This window comes from Vulpes vulpes, chromosome 12 (assembly GCF_048418805.1).
Source record: "Vulpes vulpes isolate BD-2025 chromosome 12, VulVul3, whole genome shotgun sequence".
Taxonomy (NCBI): Eukaryota; Metazoa; Chordata; class Mammalia; order Carnivora; family Canidae; genus Vulpes; species Vulpes vulpes.
Window position 1 is genome coordinate 61,154,266 of NC_132791.1, and position 24,611 is coordinate 61,178,876.

Sequence of the window (24,611 nt, forward strand, 5' to 3'; positions counted from 1 at the left end):
CCGTCCACCATGAAGCTGTTTGTAGAGCACTCTGCACGTCCGGCTTCTTAACTGTTCACTATTACCCAGTGTTACTTTTGTCTAAAGTTCTTTGAAAAGTCAAACATGAAGGTGTGCATGAAGGAAAATCACAGCCTGGCCCTGATTAAGTATGCATTTATCTGTTATGATACGCTTTATCCAGAAACTTGAGTCTCTCCGTCTGTTTTTTTTCTCCCACTCTCAGGAACAACGCAAAAGTCTCCAATGAACCAAATGCCCTTGAAAGTAATGGAGGATGTATCTTTTTCTCCCTCCCTCCCTCCTGGACTGATGATAAGGTTGATGTGTAAACCTCAGAGGTGTACTTACATGCAAAGACGCTGGTTTTGTTTCTCTATTACAGTAGGGTTTTTTACATTTTTTTTTTTTCAACCTCTCTTTTCACACTCTCTCCTGAACTGGAGCTGAAGAAGTGACGGCAGATAATAAGAGTACTGTCTCACTGTCTCTGTGATTGCCGCACCACCATCATTTCTTAGAGACTCGGAAGCAACGAAGTTTTGGCGTGCTCGGACGAGAGAATAATTTGCCTAATCAAAGTACATACACGAAAGTTTGTGATCTCTCGCAGGGTCCGATACCAGACGGGAAACGAAGCTAATCGATCTCCACAAGTGAAAGAAATGTCTGACGTACAAGGAAATCTAAATATTGTCTTCCACAAACAACAAACCATTTTGTACTCTCCGCCTCAAAAAAACACAGTTTAGATGAAGAACGCCTCCTACCCACCCTTCAAACTTCCCATAGATGTTTAAGAGATATAACATATATAGATATATGATCAAAGCACATGTTTAGATATGAATAGGAATAAGGGTTTACAATGTTACACAGTTAGGTAAAGACTCTTGTTAAAATTAGGCCTAGAGATTGCTATGGATTAAAACGGGCAAGTAACCCAGGTAGGCAGCCAATGAGATTTTCATATCATCCGATTGTAAGAAAAATTTGGCAATATGAAAAAAGATCACACTAATGAAGAAAAAAACCACAGGCATCTCAACCAAACTCGTCCTTTTGTATCCTAATGTCTCAACATAAGCAGAAAAATCACACTTCTTCATCTGCTATATTATACACCAAGTACAGTTAATTTTTAGGTTTCCCATCACTGCCACATTTCAGATGTTTATATTTGATTAATATTTTTCAAGTTTCCAAAGCAGTGTGACATCCCCCCCCCCCACCAGAACATTATTCTGTTCAGTATATATCTCTGTTGATACAAGTAAATATTTGTTCCACCATTTAGGCTTGCGGCAACTGTAATGATGCCTTTGAGAAAAAGAATGTATATTTCTATGAAAAAAAAAAGGATCATATATTTCCATTAAAATGAGAGGGCATGTGATTTCAAAACGACGGCAGTCTGAGGCTAACGTACATTTCATAGGGAAAAAAAAAACAGGATTTATCCAGTGGGAGTTTGAGGACAGAAGAAAAAGAAAATAAAATTTCTGGGGACCTTTAATTTCACATCTGAGATAGAGTAAATATCCCAGTGTCTCCCTTACATGTGTTAATTCTTCTCTTTCTCTGCCTCTCACTCTGCGTGTTCACCTTGCTTACCTAGCCCCACTTACACCCATGCGTGCGCATGCCAACACACACACCCCATGGAGAAAGTGTAGACTTGAGGCCTTCAATTAGAGTTTTAAGCAGGAAAAGTATTCCCTTTCCTTCTTTCCCCACTTGAAGTCTCACTGCTTATAAAAAAAAAAAAAAAAAGGAAAAACAGCCAGCTTTTCTCTCCACAAAATACACCTACATTCTCTCAAGCAAAGTACTCGTAAGACATGAAAAGAAACCATTTTGTTGGGGCGCCTGGGGGGCTCAGTCAGTTCAGCATCCGGCTCTTGATTTCAGCCCTGCTCAGGACCTCAGGGTCCTTAGATCAAGCCCTGCTTGGGGAGTCTACCTGAGATTCTCTCTCCCACATCTGTGCACTCTTTCTCTCTCACTCTCTCTATCTGAAATTAAAAACAGAACAAAACAACAACAACAACAAAAAAAAAAACCTTTTTTTTTTTTTAAAAAAAAGGAAGCACTTTGTCAAAAGAAATTTGAAACTTCCAAGTTCCTAGCGTACCCTTAGAGATTATGGGAGCACTATCCCGTAGATTTGTGCTACACTCATTTACTCCCGACATACATCATTCATACTATTAAAATAAGCCAATCTTCTTTTGTACAAAGTGATCAAGAAATAATCCCCAAATGCAAACAGGCATGGAAGATGGACCCTAGGCCTCTACTTTGGTGCCATGTGTCAACTACGTGGCCAATCTGGCTAAGTTAATCCGAGCAGGTATTTCCCATCTAACAAGATAACAACCAACACTTGTACAAATTCCAGTTTTATTATTCCATCTGAGTCTGACAGTCCTGTGAAGTAATGCAGCAGCTGCTGTTATTTTTTCCTGCTAGGAATACGGAATGATGGGCTCTAGGAGGTTAATTAACTGGCTCCAGATGATGTGACCATTAATAATCCGTTAGATATAAAATGCAAACTTATGAGATTAAGATGTTTACAAAAGCTTTTCAAAATAAGAACAGGAAACGTGCATTCTCTTCTTCCAAATATTTTATTGAACTGTAATGGTAAACCTAGCTTGGTGATTTACCTATTGACAGAGGGTAGAGCCTGAGGCAATGGCACACCATTTGTTTCTTTTTCCAGGTTATCCTTAAGGTGAACTACCTGGAAGAAAGATAGAGTGAAGAAAAAGGAAATGCTCCAGGAGGAATAGGAAGGATACAAAATGAGACATTGTAACAGTAGCCAGAGCCTGGGAACACAGCAAAGTCTTTTTGCTCAGATAACTTGAACTTCCCCAGTCAAGCCTGGAGTCAAGGGGAGGAAGAAGAAGGATGCCAGGAGAAAAAGACAACCGCCAGGTACAAGAATCACAAAACTTCTCTAAAAGGCGTTGCTGTCTTTTATAACAATAATCTTAAGTAATGTTTGGGGCGCCTGGGTGGCTCAGCGAGCTAAGGTCTGCCCTTGGCTCACGTCGTGATCTCAAGGTCCTGGGATCCTACCCCAACCGGGGTTCCCTGCTCAGTGGGGAGTCGAGTCTGCTTCTCCCTCTCCCCCTGCCCCCGCCCCCTGCTCACGCACACTGTCTCCCTCTCTCTCAACTAAATAAATAAAATCTTTAAAAGAAAATCTTCAGTGAAGTGTCATAACAATAACATTGTTAGGACTCCCTTGTTTCAGCTCCGGCTGACAAAACAAAAATACCATAGGCTGGGTGGCTTACCAAACAGAAATGTATTTTCTCGTGGTTCTGAAGGCCAGAAGTCTGACAGGAGGGGCTAACATGGTCAGGTTCTGTGGAGAGCTCTCTTCAGAGCTTGCAGATGGCCGGCTGCCTTCTCACTGTGTCTTCGTAGGACTTTCCTCAATGCAGGAGATCTCGTTCTCTAGCTCTTCTTAAAAGGACACTCATCCCATCATAAGGATCCTCCCGTCGTGACTTCATCTAAACCTACATGTTAAAAATATTTTTTTTAATAAATAAAATAAAAAATAAAAACAAAAATAAAATAAACCTAGATGTTTCCAAAAAACCTCTTCTTCAAATACCATGGTTCTAGGGGTTAGGGCGTCAACATATGAATTGGGTTGGTGGAAGGGGGCACACAGTTCAGTCTATACCGCTCCTCAAAGGAATACTTCCTCTGTAGAGTATGCCATCTGTCAGTAAAAGAGAAGTTAAAGACACGATATTTCTTATAGAAGACAACTTGTGGACAAATTATTTTATTTATTTTTTTAAGATTTTATTTATTTATTCATGAGAGAGACAGAGAGAGGCAGAGACACAGGCACAGGGGAGAAGCAAGCTCCATGCACGGAGCCTGACATGGGACTCGAACCCAGGACTCGATCCCGGGACTCCAGGATCAGGCCCTGGGCTGAAGGCGGCGCTAAACCGCTGAGCCACCGGGACTGCCCCGGACAAAGAATTTTAAGACTTCATATGGGAAAAGATTATATTCTTAAGAGAAAGAACTTCAAAAAAGAAACCTGCCTGTAGAGGCAAGCTGTAAACACCATGGAAAGTGTCAAAGAGTCTTGCCAAACAGAATGGTGAAATCTCTAGCTAGGCAATTTTTTTTCTGGTTTTTTCCATTAGGAAGCCTGAATTTTGGCAGCTTTTAAGGAAATTTGGCTATCTGAAGATTGTTTTGTGATAAATGGAAGAGTTAGCTAAAACTGTGATGTTTATTTCTCCCCCTAACCCCCCTACCAGCAACCCCACCCCGCCCTTTTCTTTTTTGGTACTGATTTTAAGCACAGCTTGAGTTCTGGGTATTATGTGAAGCTAAGGTTTAGAGATGGTTGTAATGATTCGCCCCTGCTCCATTTTCCATCCCTTGGTATTCTTTAGCTCCGCAGAGTTACCGTTTCTCCGTAACTACCTCAGGAGCCCATCCCAGTACATGAGCCAAATCGGACCAAGACTGAGCGTCTCATCAGCCCTCATCCGTGGGAATCATGCAATCCTCTGGCTGAGGATGCAGAGCGCCACTCTGTATAAGAGTGTATAGACTTCCAAGTGTGCCACCTCCCTGTCTTTTGGCCCCCTGTAATGTTGTCCCGGTCTATAGCACCAAACTCCTCCTCGGATGTCCTTTTCTGATTGAAACTATAGGCTTTCCCAGAACCCCATCCAATGTGGAAAATTGTTCTGACTACACCAGTTCTGACTACACCCTAGGTCCCTCTGGCCCGGGACCTGCTACGATGAATTACCCTCACACTAACGAACTGCTCCAGGGTCCACACACTGACTAGGCCCACTGGATAACTGTATCCCTCTTCTGGACAAGACCACATTGGTACCACAACTTAGTCTAAGTCGTGTCTGACCTTCACATGCCCTTTGCACAGGGAACAGAGGAGTAGCTTGTGGGGGTCAGCATCTGTGTCTAATTATGTTTCTTACTCTCTGTCATGTTTGCTCTTAAATTCATCCCTCTCTTCACCAGGCAGTACTGCGAAATTCCTGACACGTCTTCATCCTCCCACCTGTTACTATTACCCTATTGCTGTCGTCTCCAACCGAACAAGATCCCTGGGTCAACAGAACTCAAAACTCCCGTGGGAGGATACATCACTTAGAGCCTCGCTTCCTGTCCTTCCCATCCTCCTTCTCCTATGAGTAGGATTATATGGTTTTTCTGTTTCCTCCTATCTTCCTGCCATATGCCATCTGAACCATCTAAACCTCAATGGGCTCATCTGTAAAATGAGTCAGTATTTCCTACATCACAGTGGTAGCAGGAAGATTAAAGGCTATGATACATCAGTAATGCACTTAGTGCAGTGTCTGGCACAGAGGAAGCAGTAGGTAAATACATGTGTGTTGTTACCCACCACGTGACCCTGAGAAACCTACATTCTCTAATCCAACGTGAGCGGTAATACACAACAGATGTCAGGTCGCAAGCTGTTCCCTAGCTTTATCATTTTCTTAAGATCTTCTTTATTTGCTTGAGACAGGGAGAGGAGCAGAGGGAGAGAGACAGAGGTAGAGAATCCCAAGAAAGCTCCCCTCCCCACCTGCTGAGCAGGGAGCCCGACCTGAGGATTGACCCCACGACTCTGAGACCATGACCTGAGCTGAAATCAAGAGTCAGAGGGCTTACCTGACTGAGCCACCCAGGTGCCCATGTTCCCGGGCTTTGAAAGTCTAAGGTATATGGAATGAGATTTGTGTCTGGAGGCAATACATGATTTAAATTTGCCTCAGGCCCCCATGTCTCTTGATTCTCCCATGTCTGGTTAGACATGTATGGTAGAGTGGCTGCCCAGCACCTGTTTACCCCCCACAGTTACTTTTGATGAATTTTCTCCCTCTCCCTGTCGCCCCTGCCCCGGGGCTCTGCCTTCCTGTGAGTTGAGTCTTAGTTGAGAGGGGACTGATGGGGAACACCTCACCTAAATGCTGCCAAATGGATACTCTCTCCCTGGACCAGAATAATCTTGAGCAGAGGGATGCGGAAACTGAAAACATTTGGAATGACATTCCATTCCCGGAGCAGCACCTTAACCACACAGCGCCTGCCCTACGATGCTGGCTGTGACCCCACATCCCAGTCTTTGGGGCTTTCTGGATCCTGCCCTGCCCCCCAGGACCTCCGGCTTCCTGTCACTTCTGCAACCCCCCCCCCCCCCCCCCCGCAAATGCCTTTTACCCAACTCTGTTTCGCTTGCATTCTCCACAGCACATTTCTCTTCTTTGCAGTGGAAGAATCTGGATCGCCATGCTTCCATCCCGGCTTTTGGCTCAGCTCAGCGCTGTCCCCTGCTTGTATCCTTTCTTATGTGGCTTGGTTCTGTGCCCACATGGACACTGGAATTCCAAACTCTGGCTCAGTTCTGCTTCCCTTCTTTGGCTCCCCCCTAATTTGGTTGTGCCCGCGACGGGACCTGACGTAACTGACAAGAAACTTCCACCAAATGCCACAACTTGCTGCTTTCTAGAACTGCTGCTCTCATTCGAATTAGTGCATGTTTGTCAATTCATATTCATGATCCTAAAAGCCAGTCTCGTCCTGCATCTCATTTCCTTTCCATATATTAGCTGCGTTCCTTGGATCTTGTTGCAAATGAGCCCAGACGAATCCGATTGGTCTCTTTGCAATGGAACATGTCGTATATACTGAAGTCACTATCGCTGTTTCGGTACTTAGTGATGGGGTGGCCCCTCTTTCTGCAAGCTGCCTTACCGACTTAGTTCTGATCTTGGGATATTGAAGAGAATCCGCGTGTGCACTGTGTGAGCTACAGTCCTCGGTTTCCTCCTTCACGCCTGTCAACCAGACATTAATATCTTGCGAGCAATCTGTCAGTGGTGTTGAACCCATGATCAGGGGTGCCGAAAAGAAAGTAGAAGCTGGCTTTAGAACTCGTATCCAGGTAAGGACAACCCACTTGTATGTGATCTAGGAACTGTTCATAAAAATGACCTTTGTCAGCAGGAAACTCAATACACGGAAACGTTGTGCACAGCAACAGAAATCGTTATCTGGCACATACGGGAGATGATGAGTGCTCAGTAGAGAGAAAGAAGTGTGCCTATTTTTTACCTGTGCACGTTCAAGGATATTTTAAAAGACTGTAATTCCAAGTGGCTTTAAAATATGGTGACTTGCCTATATATCCTTCAAGGGATGTATCCTAAGCACAGAAACTAACCAAAATAAAGGGGGTGGGTTTTTGTTTGTTTGTTTGTTTGTTTGTTTGTATTTCTCAGCAGTCACACTGCAGTGTCAATGTTCTGGGAGTGGTATCTATATAAAGTGGCATAGAGCAAAACAAGCAATTATGGCATAGTTCAATCCTGCCATCTCTGATGTTGATATGGGGGTGGGGGACGCCAACTAAACAGCTTGGTGTCCTACATTTGAATTGGAAATTCGCATAGACTTGCCCGAGGTCACACCCCAAAAAATCATCATGAACTCCAGGTATTTTCTCTAGGTACCTTTTAGCTCAGTGCACTTGAATAGGCTCCAAAACAAGCTCAACTCAGCTGCAAAGAACACGGTGGGCCCCCACACTTTACAAATAGGAGAACCTTAACAGAAAACGGCACGCTGTTAGTTTCCAAGTGATGCTGTAACGGATTACCCGAAATTTGGAGGCTTAAAACAACACAGATGTTCACGTTACACGTCTGGAGGTCAGAAGACCAAAATGGTTGTCAACAAGCTAAACCCTCGGTGTTGGCAGGGCTGTGTTCCTTTTCTTTTTTTTTTTTTTTTAATTTTTATTTATGAAAGTCACAGAGAGAGAGAGAGAGGCAGAGACATAGGCAGAGGGAGAAGCAGGCTCCGTGCACCGGGAGCCCGACATGGGATTCGATCCCGTGTCTCCAGGATCGCGACCTGGGCCAAAGGCAGACGCCAAACCGCTGCGCCACCCAGGGATCCCAGGGCTGTGTTCCTCCAGAAAGCTTTCAGGGAGGATTCAGTCTCTTTGTGTCTTCCAGATTCTGGAGGCTTTCCTGCATTCCTGGGTAAGGAGCATTTTCATTTTTAAGGCCAGCACCACATCACTTCGAATTCTGCTTCTCCCCTTACACCTCTCACTCTCCTGTCTTCTTCTTCTCTAATTCTGCTTCTCCCCTCACTGCCTCTCACTCTCCTGTCTTCTTCTTTCACTCATAAGAACTCCCGTAATTGCATTGCGTCCACCGGGGATAATCCAGGATAATCTCCCTGTCTCAAAATTCTTGACTTAATCTCAATGCAAAGCCCCTTTTGCCATGTGGGATAATATAGTCACAGGTTCTTGGTATTAAGGTATGAACATCTTTGGGGGCCATTATTCTGCCTTCCATAGAGACCAAGTGACACAGAAGGGTTTGAGCATCTTATATATTTTTAATTTGTTTATTTGAGTATAGGCGACACACAATGTGACATTAGTTCACCGTGTTGGAGTTCAGCTTCTCCATACGTCATGCTATGTATGCCCATCACAAGTATAGCTACCATCTGGCACCACTTAGTACTATCACCATATTAGTGACCGTGCTCCCTATGCTGTCCCTTGCATTCCTGTGACTTATTCCTTCCATAACTGGAAGCTCACATACCTCCCGCTCCCTCTCACCCATTTGCCCAACCCTCTACCTTCTTCCCTCTGACAACCATCAGTTTGTTCTCTCTGTATTTCTTAGGCCTGGTTCTGTTTTTTGTTTATTTGTTCCCTTTGTTGAGTTGGAGGGGTTTTCTGTTTTTGTTTTTTCTTAAAGGTAGATCCTAACTAACCCCAGTCCCTGCAGGTAAGAACCCAATACTTAGAAACATCACTCTGGGAATAATTCTGTTACTCTCCCCTGGAAGCCTGATGCAGCCGGGATAGAGTGAAATCAGCCACTCCTGAGTGCGTAAAGAAAGCCAAGTACCTGCTAGAAAACACCTCTTTGATTCATCATCAATCATTTTGTTCTTTTCATAGGTGAGAAAATGGAGACTCAGACAAAGTTTAAGACAAGTGTTCCAGTCACTCAGCTAGTAAGCGGCAGAGCTGGGATTTGAAGGCAGGTAGGTCTGACTCCAAAGTCCACGTATTTATGCTGCTCTTCCTGATGTAACAGGAGAGGTGAACAAGGAAACCTGGCGCACGCTGTCAGACTGAGGAACCACTAGAACGCTACTCCTCCACATCCAAAGTGGCAGAGGAATGAAGAGGGAGGGAAGGACATGGACAGGAAGGGAAGGGGGGGGGGGTCCTAAATTCGTCATTCATACCTCGCTGCTTTAGAGCAACTATAAGGACTTTGGGGGAGAGGGTGGAGAGGGATGGGCAGAGGGAAAGCTTAGATCTTTCTCTAGGCACAGCTTTGAGAATTGTAGCAGGTAGCCCTCCCAAGAAACGGCCCCGGTCAGAGAATTCTTACGGTTTGTAGTCACACTTCTCATTCCACCCTTCTTCCAAATGTCACGTCCCAAAGAATGAGAGGTTCTTTAAACCGAAGGATCAATATTTACTTGTGCACAATAGGCTTCGTGGTATATATTGCTCTTTTCAGCCACGTATGTACACAATAGCCAATATTGATTAATTTCTGCAAACATCCTCCAACTTTTAACGGCTTGAAGTTCTCTCTATCAGGTACTCCTTTCGACTGACTAGTTTCTCCTCAAAGGCTCAATAGGAAGTTACATAATCTGACATCAGTGTTGGTGCAAACGTGGCCTGGTTAGACTTGACTCTGATAAGAGGATGTCAGTGTATTAAAGGGTCTACCGTCAAGTAGCAAGAGAGGTGTTTGTTTGGGAGTTTCCCTTTAAACTGCCTCGTTACATAATACTTAGTGAAAATGAATCTGAAAAATATCTTGGGGGGATTTTCTAAGATATATTCAGTGCCGTTTCTAGAGATACTCTCAAATTTAGCATCGTATGTGGTCAGAGCTATCTGGCCCACGATATCGTGTATCTCCTCCGCTGCCTCCTAAAACGTCCCTTCATAGACCAACCCTACCAAACCGTTCCTTTCTGTGTGGGCGTTGCTTACAAATCGAGGGACATTATAAGGAACAGCCCTATGCAACTCATTGTAGTCAGCACTCTAAGAGTAGTTTTAGGGATGACCTTCGCTATATCGCATCATGTCTTCTGCATGAGGGCCCAAGGAACAAACTTCTCATTTTCGATACCAGGAAGAGCTAAGCTTCTTTTAAACAGCTGGTGGGCTTTCATCTTACCGATGTCATAAATCACTGACCTCTCCCACTGACTTCCGGTGTTGATTTCTAGGAATCCTAGAAATAGGCTTCGTAGCCTATTTCTGAATGGTCCACGTGCCTTATGACATGCATGTTGGTCAAACAACTCTGGAAGAATCTTGTTTCATATACTCTTACCCCGCCTCCCCTTACTTTTATCTTGTTATACTGTAAGTACTCGTAGAAACTGCCTTGGTCCTTTGGATAATGAAGCAGGGTATCGAATCTATGTGAACTAATTTTCTATTTGTCTCTTTGGCACCTCCCATGAAAATTACTCGTCTTAGCCCTTTCCAAATTTGGAGAGTGTATTTGGGCTACACTGACCAAATATGACACTCCTAAATTTCACACTGGGAGTTCCAGAGAGTACCTCAAGGAGAAATGCGTTTGTCATCGGAAGCAGCCAAAACTGAGGTACAGGGAAGCCTGTATGACTGTCACTTACAACAATTGTGCCGTTAAGATATTTTTCTAAGATAGAACAGTATTTTCAAATATAGTCCCAAACAAAGAAGCAAGGGCAGGCGATGATTTGCATAAGAAGGTACTTTTCACATGGGCATTCTTTATGTTATTGCCTCAAAATGTGTAATGGCTGGAACTTATTTATTTGGCAGTGGCTCATGATTCTCCCAAGCAACTATCAATTGAACCATCCCTCGTGATTGAGAAAATATATAACTGGTGTAACTCATATAACTCTCACCTCGTTACACACTGAATATAATGCCAACACTACCAATAGCAAAGAGAGCACGAACATTTAGTGAGTACCTACCACATACCAAGTACTCACTGGTACTTGCTGGTCATGTTGGAGGTGCAGAGATGTGTTGGATTCAGAACATAATGATGTGTGTGTGTGTGTGTGTGTGTGTGTGTGTGTGTGATGACACACCATATTTCTCTCTCAAAGCCGATGTAGCCTTTCTTTAGGCTAAATAAAGGTTATCTCGTGTCAGATGTTTTGAATTTCAAGGGCCCCTGTCATTCCAGTCCCTGCAGAGGGTGAAGCCAGGGCCTTCTTTTCCTGATGGTTTGATGCTACCCATGTGGGCTGCCTTCCAACGAAGGGTTGTGATTTGGCTGTGGGGAGAGGAAGGGATAACTAACTGCCTCCTTCCTCCCTCTGTCCTTTTGGGGGAGGCCACGTCAGTTGTCTGTTAACAAACCATTGTAACCACTATGTTGAGGAGCACAGTGTTAGGAAGACCAAAACTCAGAAATAGCTCAAGATCCCAAAACCTCTCAGTTATTTCTTCACTCTTCCTTTCTCCGTGCTTCCCCTGCCCCCACCCCTCAATAGAGTTTTCCTACTTGATGTAAACCACGCAGCAGTGACTCCTACAGCCTGGAAAGCCTGAGGTGAAAAATGTGACCATCAGCTTCCATGTTTGTCACGGCTCAGCTGAAGAACTAGACTCCAATGAATTTGTCATGGGTTACCAAATCTATGCTGCTGAAGAGCAAGACCTGTCTCAAGATGATCTAGCAGGATGCTGTATGTGTTCCAGTTCCACCAAAGTTCTAATTCTTACCCTCTTCTTGCTTCAAACATATTTTCTCCCTTTATGATCTCCCCTTTGCGGTCTCACTAATAGGAGTTTCCCATATTATATGTTTTACAGGTTCTCTAATGTGGCGTTAGACTGCCACCATATCCTGGGCAGGCCCGAACAAGATCCACGATGGGGTGGGCAGTCACAAAGGGTGTCACCCTAAGTCTGTAGCTGTCCATGTTCTATTTGTATGTCTGTGGACTATTTACAATACATACATATAATATTTGTTATATTGCATATATAGTGTATAATATATCAATGTGCTTATGTATATAGCATACAATAGTAAAATAGGTAGGTGCTTTGCTGTGGAGTGTAGTTGTTTTTATATTACTCTTCAACCACCACCAGCCCAGCCCATATATACTTTTGGTAACATTGACTCCATATTGCCTTATGAGAGCAAACAATTTGAACCACGCTGATCTCCAAAAATGTCCTCGATCTGTGCCCTTTTCATAGTAAAGTTTTGTTGATCTCTGGTGAAGTGAATTTTTTACTCTACCTTTAATTCCATCTCTTTTTACCAACCGTAGACTCCAGGGTCACTTTAAAGCAGATCTCAGATTGGATTATGAAGACTGGCTTCTATATAAAATGACTGGAAGTAAAGAACCAGAAGTAAAGGGTACCACTGTCTTTTGAAGCCAAGTCAGGTTGAAGTGTTATGAAATGAATTCCACCTTAATCCCACCTCTAGAAACTGAGCTAATCCCAAAATCATTCTTCATCTGGGGCCTCTCTACATAAAGTCCCTACAATCATTTCTCTCCTTTAGTTACCTTTCCTGTTCCCCACACCAACCCACTTCAATACATACATGAACCACCCCATTAACTAGATTCATGTGGGTTGCTAAAGCGACCCTTGACCAACGGTAGGTGTTTAAATATCTTCAAGGTTAGGAGTAGGAGCAGCTTCCTGCAATTACCAATTTCGAGACATCACCTTCCCTATCTTAACCGGCAAATCTGTTGGTACTTTAATTTTTTTTTAATGCCTTCAGTGAATCACCTGTGTTTGAAGACAGCTTTGCCTTTGGCACAATTCCTAGCCTTCTTTTGATATAGTTTTTCCTGAGCTATTCACTACTCAAGTATCTGGTACTATTTTATTGTTCCCTGGTTGCTTGGGAACACTTTACCCATTACTGGAGTGGCAGTTCATGCTCTACACCCTCCTCCAACCCAGATTTTCCAACCCAATCCAAATTAGCCTGTATGTCCAACTCCATGCACTTTTACTTCTGGAACATGACAAAGTAGACATTTCCTGAAGTTACCAACAGAAGATCTAAGTTTACCCATTCCATCATTAGTGTATAACCTTGAGCAAGACACTAAATCCATTGGAGCTTCAGTTACCACACCTGTAAAATGAGACTAATGCTAAAACCTGCTTTCCAGGACTGTTGTAAAGATCAAATGACACCAACCATGTTGAGAGCTCTGTAAACTATCAAGACTATACACACAAGCAATTTACTGTGCTTTTCTTTTCTTCTTCTTCTTCTTCTTCTTCTTCTTCTTCTTCTTCTTCTTCTTCTTCTTCAAAAATAATAAATGGGATAGGGCCTTCTGCATTTCGTCCTCTCAAAACCACAAATGTAAGTGACCACTTACTGCACCACTGTGAGTGAAATCCAGTGGTATGGTGGCCAATGTTTAATTACTGGCTCTCTGAGCGGGAGAAGGGAGCTGTCATTTGTAGAATTTGCTAATTTCCATGGTGTAAATATTCCCACCCTGGCCCATTTCAAGCTACGAATGCATTATTAACCGTCTTACAAAATTCCTTGTTATTTAGCAAGTGGTCGTCGAGCACATCACCATTTCACTCTGCCTTATTACCATTCTAAGAATGCCTCTTGGTATCAATATAGGTCCTACAGAAGAATTCTGGATGTTATTGCTCACCAAGAGTAGCTTTTTTTCCTTTATTTTTTTTTTATCATTTAGAAATCACAAAATACTCTTCTCTATAATATATCCTTTTAGATAGGAAAATTCTTTTTTTTAAATCCTCACTTTATTGGAGTTCAATTTGCCAACATATAGCATATCACCCAGTGCTCATCCCATCAGTGCCCCCTCAGTGCCCGTCACCCCGTCACCCCTTCCCCCCACCCACCTCCCCTTCCACTACCCCTTGTTCGTTTCCCAGAGTTAGGAGTCTCTCATGTCCTGTCACCCTCACTGATATTTCCCACTTACCTTCTCTCCTTTCCCCTTTATTCCCTTTCACTATTTTTTATATTCTCCAAATTAATGAGACCATGCAACGTTTGTCCTTCTCTGATTGACTGACTTCACTCAGCATGATACCCACCAGGTCCATCCACGCTGAAGCAAATGGTGGGTATTCGTCATTTCTAATGGCTGAGTAATATTCCATTGTATACATAGACCACATCTTCTTTATCCATTCTTCTTTCGATGGACACTGAGGCTCCTTCCACAGTTTGGCTATTGTGGACATTTGGTAGCAAAATTCTTGAAAATAAAGACCTCCTTTTATTTTCCTCATTAGCAGAATTGTTCTTTGATGTTTAGGATACCATTTCATTTTAATCTAATTAACTATCAAGGATTTAAAGACCATGGCATACATTTTGAAAGATTAACAGATAATGCAATGACTGTTAAAAGTGGAAATTGTAATCACACTTACCATGCCTATAAAATTCGTACCAACTCCAAAATATCTAATATTAACATGTATTTTAAAAATATCAACTAAGGTTTCTGTATTGTAAATATTGATATTGAAGTATCCCTTTGCATTTGCTTTGTCTTTCACAGGCTGATGGTTCTGTGATGGTTGGTGTTATAACAAGATGATCACCATGGAGAGATTGCATTGGCAACATGCCCACCACTCCAAATGCACATGCTTCTGAGAACTGATGTGGTTTCCACTGACTCTTGGAGGTGGGAGTGCCAGGGGAATTCTGGCTGACTCAGACCATTTCCAAATTGAAGGGCTTTTAGGCATGTAGTTTCTGGTCTGCTTACAGGTTTGAATTAACTTCACTGCATTCTCATACATTAATTTATTATTGTTGTTATTGTTTTGGGATCCTTACTGCTATCTTAGACCTACCCCCTTGATTGGACTTAAACCCTTCAGGAATTTTCTGTAGAGGATGAATGAACTTGGGAAGATCAAAACCTCAGAACTAGGTTCAAATGGAAATCATTTTACCACATTTCAGTGAAAACCATTTTTACATACCATGGTTTTTGGCACACTGTCAGGTATAGGTTTATCTATTTGTGGGTCTGAACCATCCTACATACTCATCTTATACAGAAAAAAAAAAGAAAATGAGCACAAATTGATATTTTCATCTATTTCCTTTTGGCTCTCTTCCAATCTACACCAAGGGGGATAAGAGAAGATAAGGTATCTTATAAATCATCATACCAAAATTCATGTTTGAAGGTTACTTATAGGAAGACTTTTGAGACTGTGTTGAAGGGAGCATTGGACAGGTGATATTTTATATATCTTGGTATGATTTATATTTTACCTTCCTCACAATGACCTTACTTATTGTAAAAAGGATACAGTCGGTGATGCAGAAAACTTCACATCTCAGTAGATTGTATCACAAATTGGTTCAACACAAACATGGAAAATAGCTGTAGTATATGGCTAAGATATCCTTATAATTTATGCTTTTATTTAAAATTATATTTTCTTGAGGTGCTTGGGTGGCTTAGTTAGTTAAGCATCTGACTCTTGATTGGGCTCAGGTCGTGATCTCAGGGTCCCAGGATTGAGCCCCACTTCAGGCTCCCCACTCATCTGAGAGTCTCCTTGAGATCCCTCTCCCTCTGCCCCTTCCCCTGCTCATTTGTGCTCTTGCTCGCTCTCTCTCTCTCAAATAAATAAATAAATCTTTTAAAAATTATGTTTTCTTGAGAACATAAAAGTTGAGCATAAGGGAAGATTCTTCCTTGTAAATTAAAAATATTTGGAAGAATTTGAATTTATACAGGAGTTTTTCCCCTCAAAAACACCTAAAAATATTGCCAGTCACTGATATTAGAATGGATACCACCCAGTTTCCAAATACTGTATTCTCTGTCAGAGGCACCAAGGAACATTTTTGAAAGGGCATGAATTCCCCTAAAGCTTAGGATGGGTCATTTTTTTAAAAAAGATTTTATTAAAAAAAAAAAAGATTTTATTTAGGGATGCCTGGGTGGCTCAGAAGTTTAGCACCTGCCTTTGGTCCAGGATGTGGTCTTGGAGTCCCAGGATCAAGTCCCACATCGGGCTCCCTGCATGGAGCCTGCTTCTTCCTCTGCCTGTGTCTCTGCCTCTTCATGAATAAAGAAATAAAATCTTAAAAAAAAAAGTGAACAGGAGCAAGGGGGATGGGCAGTGGGAGAGGAAGAAGCAGACTTCCAGCTGAGCAGGGAGCCCAATCCCCTGGCTTAATCCCAGGACACTGGGATCATGACCGGAGCCGAAATCAAGTATCAAAAGACTTTGAGGAGAAGTGATATCTTTACTCAATTGCGATGTCCATTCTATAAATACAATATGTCTCTCCAGTTGGTTTTATCTTCTTTAATTTTCTTTGTGAGCATTTTAGAATTTTTAGCATTTTAGAATTTTCAGCAGATTCTGTACATGATTTCTTATGTGCATCTTATGTGCAAAGTATTTCATTTTCTTTGAAGCAATTGTAAATGGCAATTGCATCATTAATTGTGTTTTCTGCATATACTTTGTTAGTATATAGAAATGTGTTTGGGGATCCCTGGGTGGCGCAGTGGTTTAGCGCCTGCCTTTGGCCCAGGGCGCGATCCTGGAGACCCGGGATCGAATCCCATGTCGGGCTCCCAGTGCATGGAGCCTGCTTCTCCCTCTGCCTATGTCTCTGCCTCTCTCTCTCCCTCTCTCTGTGACTATCATAAATAAATAAAAATAAAAAAAATTTAAAAAAAAGAAATGTGTTTGATTTTTGTGTGTTGATCTTGTACTCTTCGATCTTGCCGAACTCCCTTAATAGTTTGTGGGGTTTTATTTTATTTATTTCTTTTAAATTCTGTGTAGGCAATCATATCATCTGCCAAGAGAGATTCTTTTATTTCTTCTTTTCCAGAATGTATGCTTTTTATTTCTTTTTCTTGCCTTATCACAGTGGTTAGAACTTCAGTGCTATGTTGATTAAGATGGTAAAAGTAGATGTCCCTACCTTGACATTAGTTTTCCAGCATTAAGGTTTGATATTAGTTGCTGGTTTTCTGTAGTTGCTGCTTTATCAGATTGTGTTAATTACATGCTATTCCTAATTTGCTGGCAGTTTGTTTGTTTGTTTGTTTTTATCACGGACAGGTATTTGATTTGCAGCCAAATGCTTTTTCTGTATCAACTGATATGATGTTATGATTTTTCTTCTTTAGCCTATTGATATGGTAGATTATATTGATTCATTTTTGTAATATTTAACCAGCCCCATAAAAGGGGAATAAATCCCTCTTGATGGTGGTATATAATTTTTTAACACATTGTTAATATTTTGGTTGAATATTTTTGCATCTATGTTCATAGGAAATATTTTGCTGTTTGCTTGATTTTTGGTTGATTTTATCTGGTTCTGGCAGGGTAATAGTAGCTTCATAAAATAAGTGGGTAAGCAGGGCACTTGGGTGACTCAGTGGTTGAGCAGCTGCCTTTGGCTCCAGGCATGATCCTGGGGTCCTGGGATCAAGTCCCGCATCAGGCTACCCATGGGGAGCCTGCTTCTTCCTCTGCCTGTGTCTCTGCCTCTCTGTGTGTCTCATAAACAAATAAAATCTTTTAAAAAATAAGCAGGGAAGCATTGTTTCCTCTTCTTTTACCTGGAAGATATTGTGTAAAATTGGTATTAATTCATCTTTAACACGTACTGCTCACTCCCCACCCCACCTCCCCCTGCTGCCCTGGGTGTTTCTGAATGAAGGAGTTGAGTTTCAGGCCTGTAGGGGACAAAGAGGTCTCCCAGATCAGGCTACTGGGTCTCTTCTGCTACCTCTGCTTATTTACTTCATTATCTCTCCCTGGAAAAGAATGGAAAATGAGATTCTCAGATCCAGTGAGAAAGACCTCTCTGGTCTCTTACTTCTGGGAATGTTCCCAATTCATTCCCCTTTATGGGTGGTGTCACACTCATTTGGTGTCAAAGAGGGACTCCAGGGTAATCTGGGGGAAGGAGTAAGCCCACTTGAAGGACCTTCAACTGCTAGGTTGAAAGCCAAGAAACTCTGGGCCTCTGTGGCCTTCTGTTGGATAGAAGTACATGCCACACCCTGAAATTATGTTTTTCCTACAGTCTTGGGATCCCAAACCACCTTTTCCTAAACACATTGTTACATTCCTCCTTTAGTTGTCTTTTGTTTGCACCATTTCCAAGGTTTACAGTTATACTGAGCAGGAAGGATCAGGGAAAAAGAGGTCTACACCACCTTGTCTTGTTTGGAAGTGACCTTCACTTTTAATCATAGATGAGCAAGGACTGACTCAGTTCCAAAAGGTCTTGAATTACTTGAATTCTGCATAATCGGATAAGGATTTACTATGAAGATGAAGAAGACGAGGAGACAGAACCATTCATCATTGGAATTGACCTCAAGCTGATACAGCACAAATGAACAAAGAGGAAAACACAAACCAACAACATGAAACAGGGAACAAAGGTCTTTTCTTTGTAATAGCTACTGGCCAGCTTGTCTTTTCTTGGTATTTACCTCTCTGCTTCATGTTTTCAATGTAAAGCAAAGTTGTTTATGTCTGACATTGTGTGATATGGACTGTGAAAATTTGTGAAAGTTGTAGGGCAGCTGTAGTGTTCAATCAAACAGGCAATTCAAAAAGTTTAGCTCAAACTCTTGGGCAAGCATAGAACATTTTATCATCCACCAGCCATAAATTAATAAGACATCAGGATGGTGATTAGCAATGACATGTATTTATTCCTTCGTTATTATCTTCTTTCTTTTCTTTTTCAAAAATCATTTGTTGAAAACCTATCTTACTTCCTTAAGAAGCATTACATGGATATTATTTCCTACCTAGGAGAGATGCTATTTTAGTTTCACACACTCGTTATTGATTAACTTCTGCTGTGAAAATGAAACCAGATACTATTTATTGAAACTCCTTATTGAAATTTCATTTAAATAGGCCAACATTTGAGCTCCTAAAAAAGAGTCACACATCCTATTGCTCAAGTGGCTTGTCTTGAAATAACAGAGAAAATTATTTTAGGTACTGCTTGTGTTCTCGTGCTTGTTGTTTTTGAAACAAGCCTAACTACCACATTGGTGATGTTTTCTAAATTCTTTGTTGATGCATTCTAACTTTTTTTTTTTTAAGATCTATTGATTGATTTAAGAAAGAGAGAGAGCCACACTTGTGGGGCAGGGCAAAGGGAGAGAAAGAGAGAATCTCAAGCAGATGCCATACTAAGTGCAGAGCCCGATTCAGGGCTCAATCAAATGACCTTGAGGTCATAACCCAAGATGTAACCAAGAGCCAACCATTTGAGCCACCCTCGGGCCCTGCATTCTAACTGACTTTTAAGGATGACCCACCCACTTCAGGGTTGGTGCGCCCATATGCAAAGAATGACATAGCAGAAGAAAATTACTATGATCAACTTTGCAAAGTTACACTATGCACATAGTTACAATACCCAATTCAGTGTGCTACTAGAAGAAGTACTTTAGATAGAATCATAACAATATGCAAGGTAGTATTTCCCAAACTTCAAGGAACAAATCTAACTCACTACAAAGCCAGCTGACTTTTAAATAATATTTGCTGATAAGTATTACTACTCTTAAGAAAATGCTTATAATAGAAACCGTGTTTGAGCTCTAAAAATAGTATTCTCTCACTCCAAAAACACTAGCAGCAGCAGAGTTTCAACTGGAAATCTTGAAAAGAATGCTTCTGTGTTATGAAATATCTATAGAGTCTTTAGAACTGTGTGAAATTTGCTTAAATAGAACATATTTGAAATTGTGCTGTACTGACTTCAGAATCCTTCTGAATCACAAAAGAGAAGAATGTTTGTATTTTTAAATGATACCAAGAGAAGCTGTAGCAGTTGCAGGAATTTGTGAAGAATTAAAGATCACAGTTAAAACCTGATATTGATTCTATGCTATTTGTAAGTTTCTTTCTTACTTTCTTTTTTTATTTTTAAAATCTTTTATTTTTAAAGATTTTATTTATTCATGAGAGACAGAGAAAGAGAGAGAGAGGGAGAGGCAGAGACACAGGCAGAGGGAGAAGCAGGCTCCATGCAGGGAGCCCAACATGGGACTCGATCCCAGGACCCCAGGATCACCACCTGAGCTGAAGGCAGATGCTTAACCGCTTAACCACTGAGCTACCCAGGCACCCTTTCTTCCTTTCTAAGATTTATTTATTAGAGAGAGGTGGGGAGAGAGGCAGAGGGAGAGGAAAGGGAAGAGTATCTCAAGCAGATTTCTCACTTGATGCAGGGCTTGATTTTACCACCCTGAGATCATGACCTGAGCCAAAACCAAGAGTCAGATGCTCAGCTGACTGAGCCACCCAGGCATCTCTATTTGTAAGTTTCTAAAGAAATTATTAGACTGTCTTATTTATTATAGTTAATATATTCATCTATCAGCATTCTAGTCAATATTTCTATATTCATGAATGAACTTTTTAAATTCTGGGTAACCTACATCCTACATCCTATTCTAGATGAAAGAACCTGGTCTCTGTCTGCTTACATTTTTTTAGTGATAGCCAGTCACTTAATGAAAGACTAATATATATCAGTTAGTAGTTTCTGAATTCCTGAGAACAGGGATCCAGTTTTATTTATATGCCTAAACCTAAAACTTGGTGCCATGTCTTACATATAATGGCATAATGGGTGTTCATCATATATTTGTTAAATTAATTTTTGTAAAGGAACTACCATTGCTTGAAGTTTATATATATATATATATATATATATATATATATATATATAGAGAGAGAGAGAGAGAGAGAGAGAGAGGGCATTGTGCCAGGCCATAATCTTCTGAAAACCCACAAGAAATTCATATATTGGTCAGCAATCTTTTGGTGCCAAGTAAGAGAACATAAACCAAACCCAGCTTTGGTCACAAAAGGAATTAGTCAGGGACACCTGAGTGGCTCAGCGGTTGAGCATCTGCCTTCAGCTCAGGTGGTGATCCCAGAGTCCTGGGATGGAGTCCCACATTGGGCTCCCTGTAGGGATCCTGCTTTTCACTCTGCCTATGTCTCTGCCTCTCTCTCTGTGGCTCTCATGAATAAATAAATAAATAAATCTTTTTAAAAAAACATTAACCTAAAAAAAAAAAAGGAATTAATCAGCTTCTATAACTAAAGAGTCCAGAGGTAGATGCGGTTTCAGGTTTAGTGCTCTGGCTAAATTTCTCTATAGTTTTCTCAGCTCTGCCCCCTTTCATGCATCAAATTCAACTGACTTCCTTCTGGCAATATAACAGCTGCAGTCATTCCAAGACTCACATCAACACATGGCACCATATATCAGGATAGAGTGTCTCTTGTAAAACAAGAGTTTGCCCATATTACAGGAAGCCTCCCCCCCAAATGTCTTTCTATACAGCTTTAACCTAAATTAGATGAAATTATCGACTTGCACTCATCAAAGTCAACTCTTAGAGTTAGGATTGGGTTTACTCCTTGCCAAAGTTCCACTGGCTGGGAAATATAGGATTTTCCTAAGACAGCAGACAAGAGAACTGAATGTTGGGTAGGTAATCAACATATGTCCACTAGGCATATTGGTAGCTCCAGTAGGTCTTAGAGAATTTAAGTCTTACCTGAGGTGAAGAGTGGTTTAGAATTGGATGCTAATTCTGAAGCTTGTGTTCTTTTTTTTTTTTAAGATTGATTGATTGATTGATTCATGATAGACATAGAGAGAGAGAGAGAGAGAGGCAGAGACACAGGAGGAGGGAGAAGCAGGCTCCATGCCCGGAGCCCAACGCAGGACTCGATCCCAGGACTCCAGGAGGATTGTGCCCTGGGCCAAAAGCAGGTGCCAAACCACTGAGCCACCCAGGGATCCCCAGAAGCTTATGTTCTTTTCAAATTTCATCAAGTGTTTGGAGAAACTACCAGATAGCATGAAATATCATCCTTGCCCTAACTTTGGACAACTAAAACTAAAATAGTTCCTTTTTTAAAAGATTGATTTATTGGGATTCCTGGGTAACTTAGTGGTTGAGTGTCTGCCTTTGGCTCAGGGTGTGATCCTGGGGTCCAGGGATCAAGTACTGCATCAGGCTCCCTGAAAAGAGCCTGCTCCTTCCTTTGCCTATGTCTCTGCCTTTCTCTCTCTCATGAATAAATAAAATCTTTAAAAATAAAAATAAGGATTGATTTATTTATCTGAGAGAAAGAGAGTAGAGGAGGCGAGCTTGACATGGGACTTGATCTCATGACCCTGAGATCATGACCTGAGCCAAATCAAGAGTTAACCATTTGTGCCCCCAAAACTAAAATAGTTCTAAAATCCTAAGAAGAAATATGATTTAAATACAATGTCCTCCCCACTCCATCCCCTAATTCCCCCCATCCTACTTCTACCTTCCCCGATACATTGGAATCTTTCCCGTCTTTCCAATCCTAACCAACTGCTCTTGTACTTTCAGGGCAGTGATCCATGCTCCAAAATGATCTCCCTCTCTTAATTTTCATTGAACGTCCATGTCTTTAGGCATTAGATGAAACAATGCAACACTGATTATAATAATGCATTACCACTTCTGGGGATATTTGCAATGTCTATCATGATACTTGGTGGACACAATCCCTCACACTCCTTGCTCCCAATAATCTCTCCAGCAACAATCTCAAGGGGAAGGGATACCAAACAGTGGGGGAGGATTTTGTTGCAGACAAACCTTCCCAGAATCCCTTCACTTAAACTCTGAAAGTGATTGTTTCCCTCATCTCCATGAATGAGTTTCCTGGCAGGCCAAATTGTCTTTTCCCCAAAAGCATAGACTTTTTCCCAATAATCTTGTCTTCTTCCTAGAGAACTCCCACTAGAGCTTCTTCTTGTCCCACTCCCATACATTTTCGAGCACTTTTGTATGTTTAAAAATTGTTACTTGATTGTTTCATGTGTGTATGTGTGTGTGTGTGTGTGTGTGTGTGTAATAGCGGTTTCCTTTTCAGATGGTTCTTTCCTCTACTGCACTTAACTTAATAATAATGATCCTCACTTAAAAACGACTTCCAGATTCAAATTGCCTTTGAATATGATGTTATCCTCCCCACCCCTCCAAAACAAATAGGTTTCACCTTCTTAAGGCCTTTAAAGCACAACAAGAACTGATCAGAGAAGACTGGCTAAGAGCACAATATGCCAAAAAAGCCTGGAAATTCATCTTTTAAGAATGATACATTTTGGAATTTACCTCTTAAAATGTCATCTAGTTCTCCCATAGTCATGTAAAGCCAACCACAGTTGAATTTTAAATTCAGGAACTGGGAATGGAGTTGATTGTTACAATTTTATTTAGGTCCCAATGGCTTTAGGGGAAAGGGGAAGTTATAGTATCTCAAACCGGCAGTGTGTGTCTGGCCAGATCTAGTCTGGGCTGGTGAGAGCTGGACCAACAATTCTTGAGGACTCTCTTAAGCAAGCCAGAATTAGACTAAGGGTTTTAGGTTACTGACCCTGGCTTTAAGGCATGTGGGCTGACAAGAAGTCTATGTTTAATTGTTTCACCCTCATAAGCTTTACCAATGTTTTCCCCTGCACTACAATCACAAGCATGTTTGCCGCTTGGCTGCCTGCATAGAGGACATCCCTTCCCGCCCACTACCCACGCATAGAAATACTGCTCTTTGAATATTCTGAGCTGTTCAGCCACTGCAGAATCAACCCACACACAGTAACAGTTAAAGTACTTATTATGTCCTCCTTAGAATCTGATCTGTTAAATTCTGCTGTTTTTCCCAATTGAATGCAACATCTTACATATTTACAGACTTTTGCCTAAGTTGGATTTTAAAAGACCCTTAATGATCTTTGCAAGACAAAGTTACAATTGTTAGGATTGTGAGTAATTCTGATTACTAGCAGAATGGCGTTTCTTTTAAGAAAATAGAACAAAACAAGTGGTATTATATAAATCAGGGAATTTCAGATATGGGTGGCAATTCACTTAGACATAGCCATTTAAACTGAAATTAACTAACTTACGAGTGTGGTTCTGGCTGCCAACATTGTAGAGCATTCCCTCCACTCCTAATGTGACAGCACACTGAGGGTGGGGACAGAGGGGTGTAGGTGGCAGCTGCTGGGGAGATGTGGTGTTCCCATTAAGAGCTCTTGCTCACTGTTACTGGCCAAATGAATATAAAGTATTTTGCCTGCCCACTCACGAACAGACAAGGCCAGCCTGAAACAGAGAATCAGAACTAGGTTGTAGTTAATGTTGGAATAACAAGATACAACTTTGGAATACAGGTTTTAAAATTTATACAAAAAGGCAATTTGACACCATTGTTTACTTCCATGACTTATGTGTGAGATTGGATTATTGGTTCTTTTTAGCGTCAAAGCAGCAATCCTAGAGCTAGTTGTTGGCACACGTAATACTTAATTGCTATTTTAAGGTCAAAGTTATGTTAAGAAAGCCTGGGTGGGCTGGATCCTGTCTCTCCATCTTTCATGAAACAAACATTTATTGAGCACCTC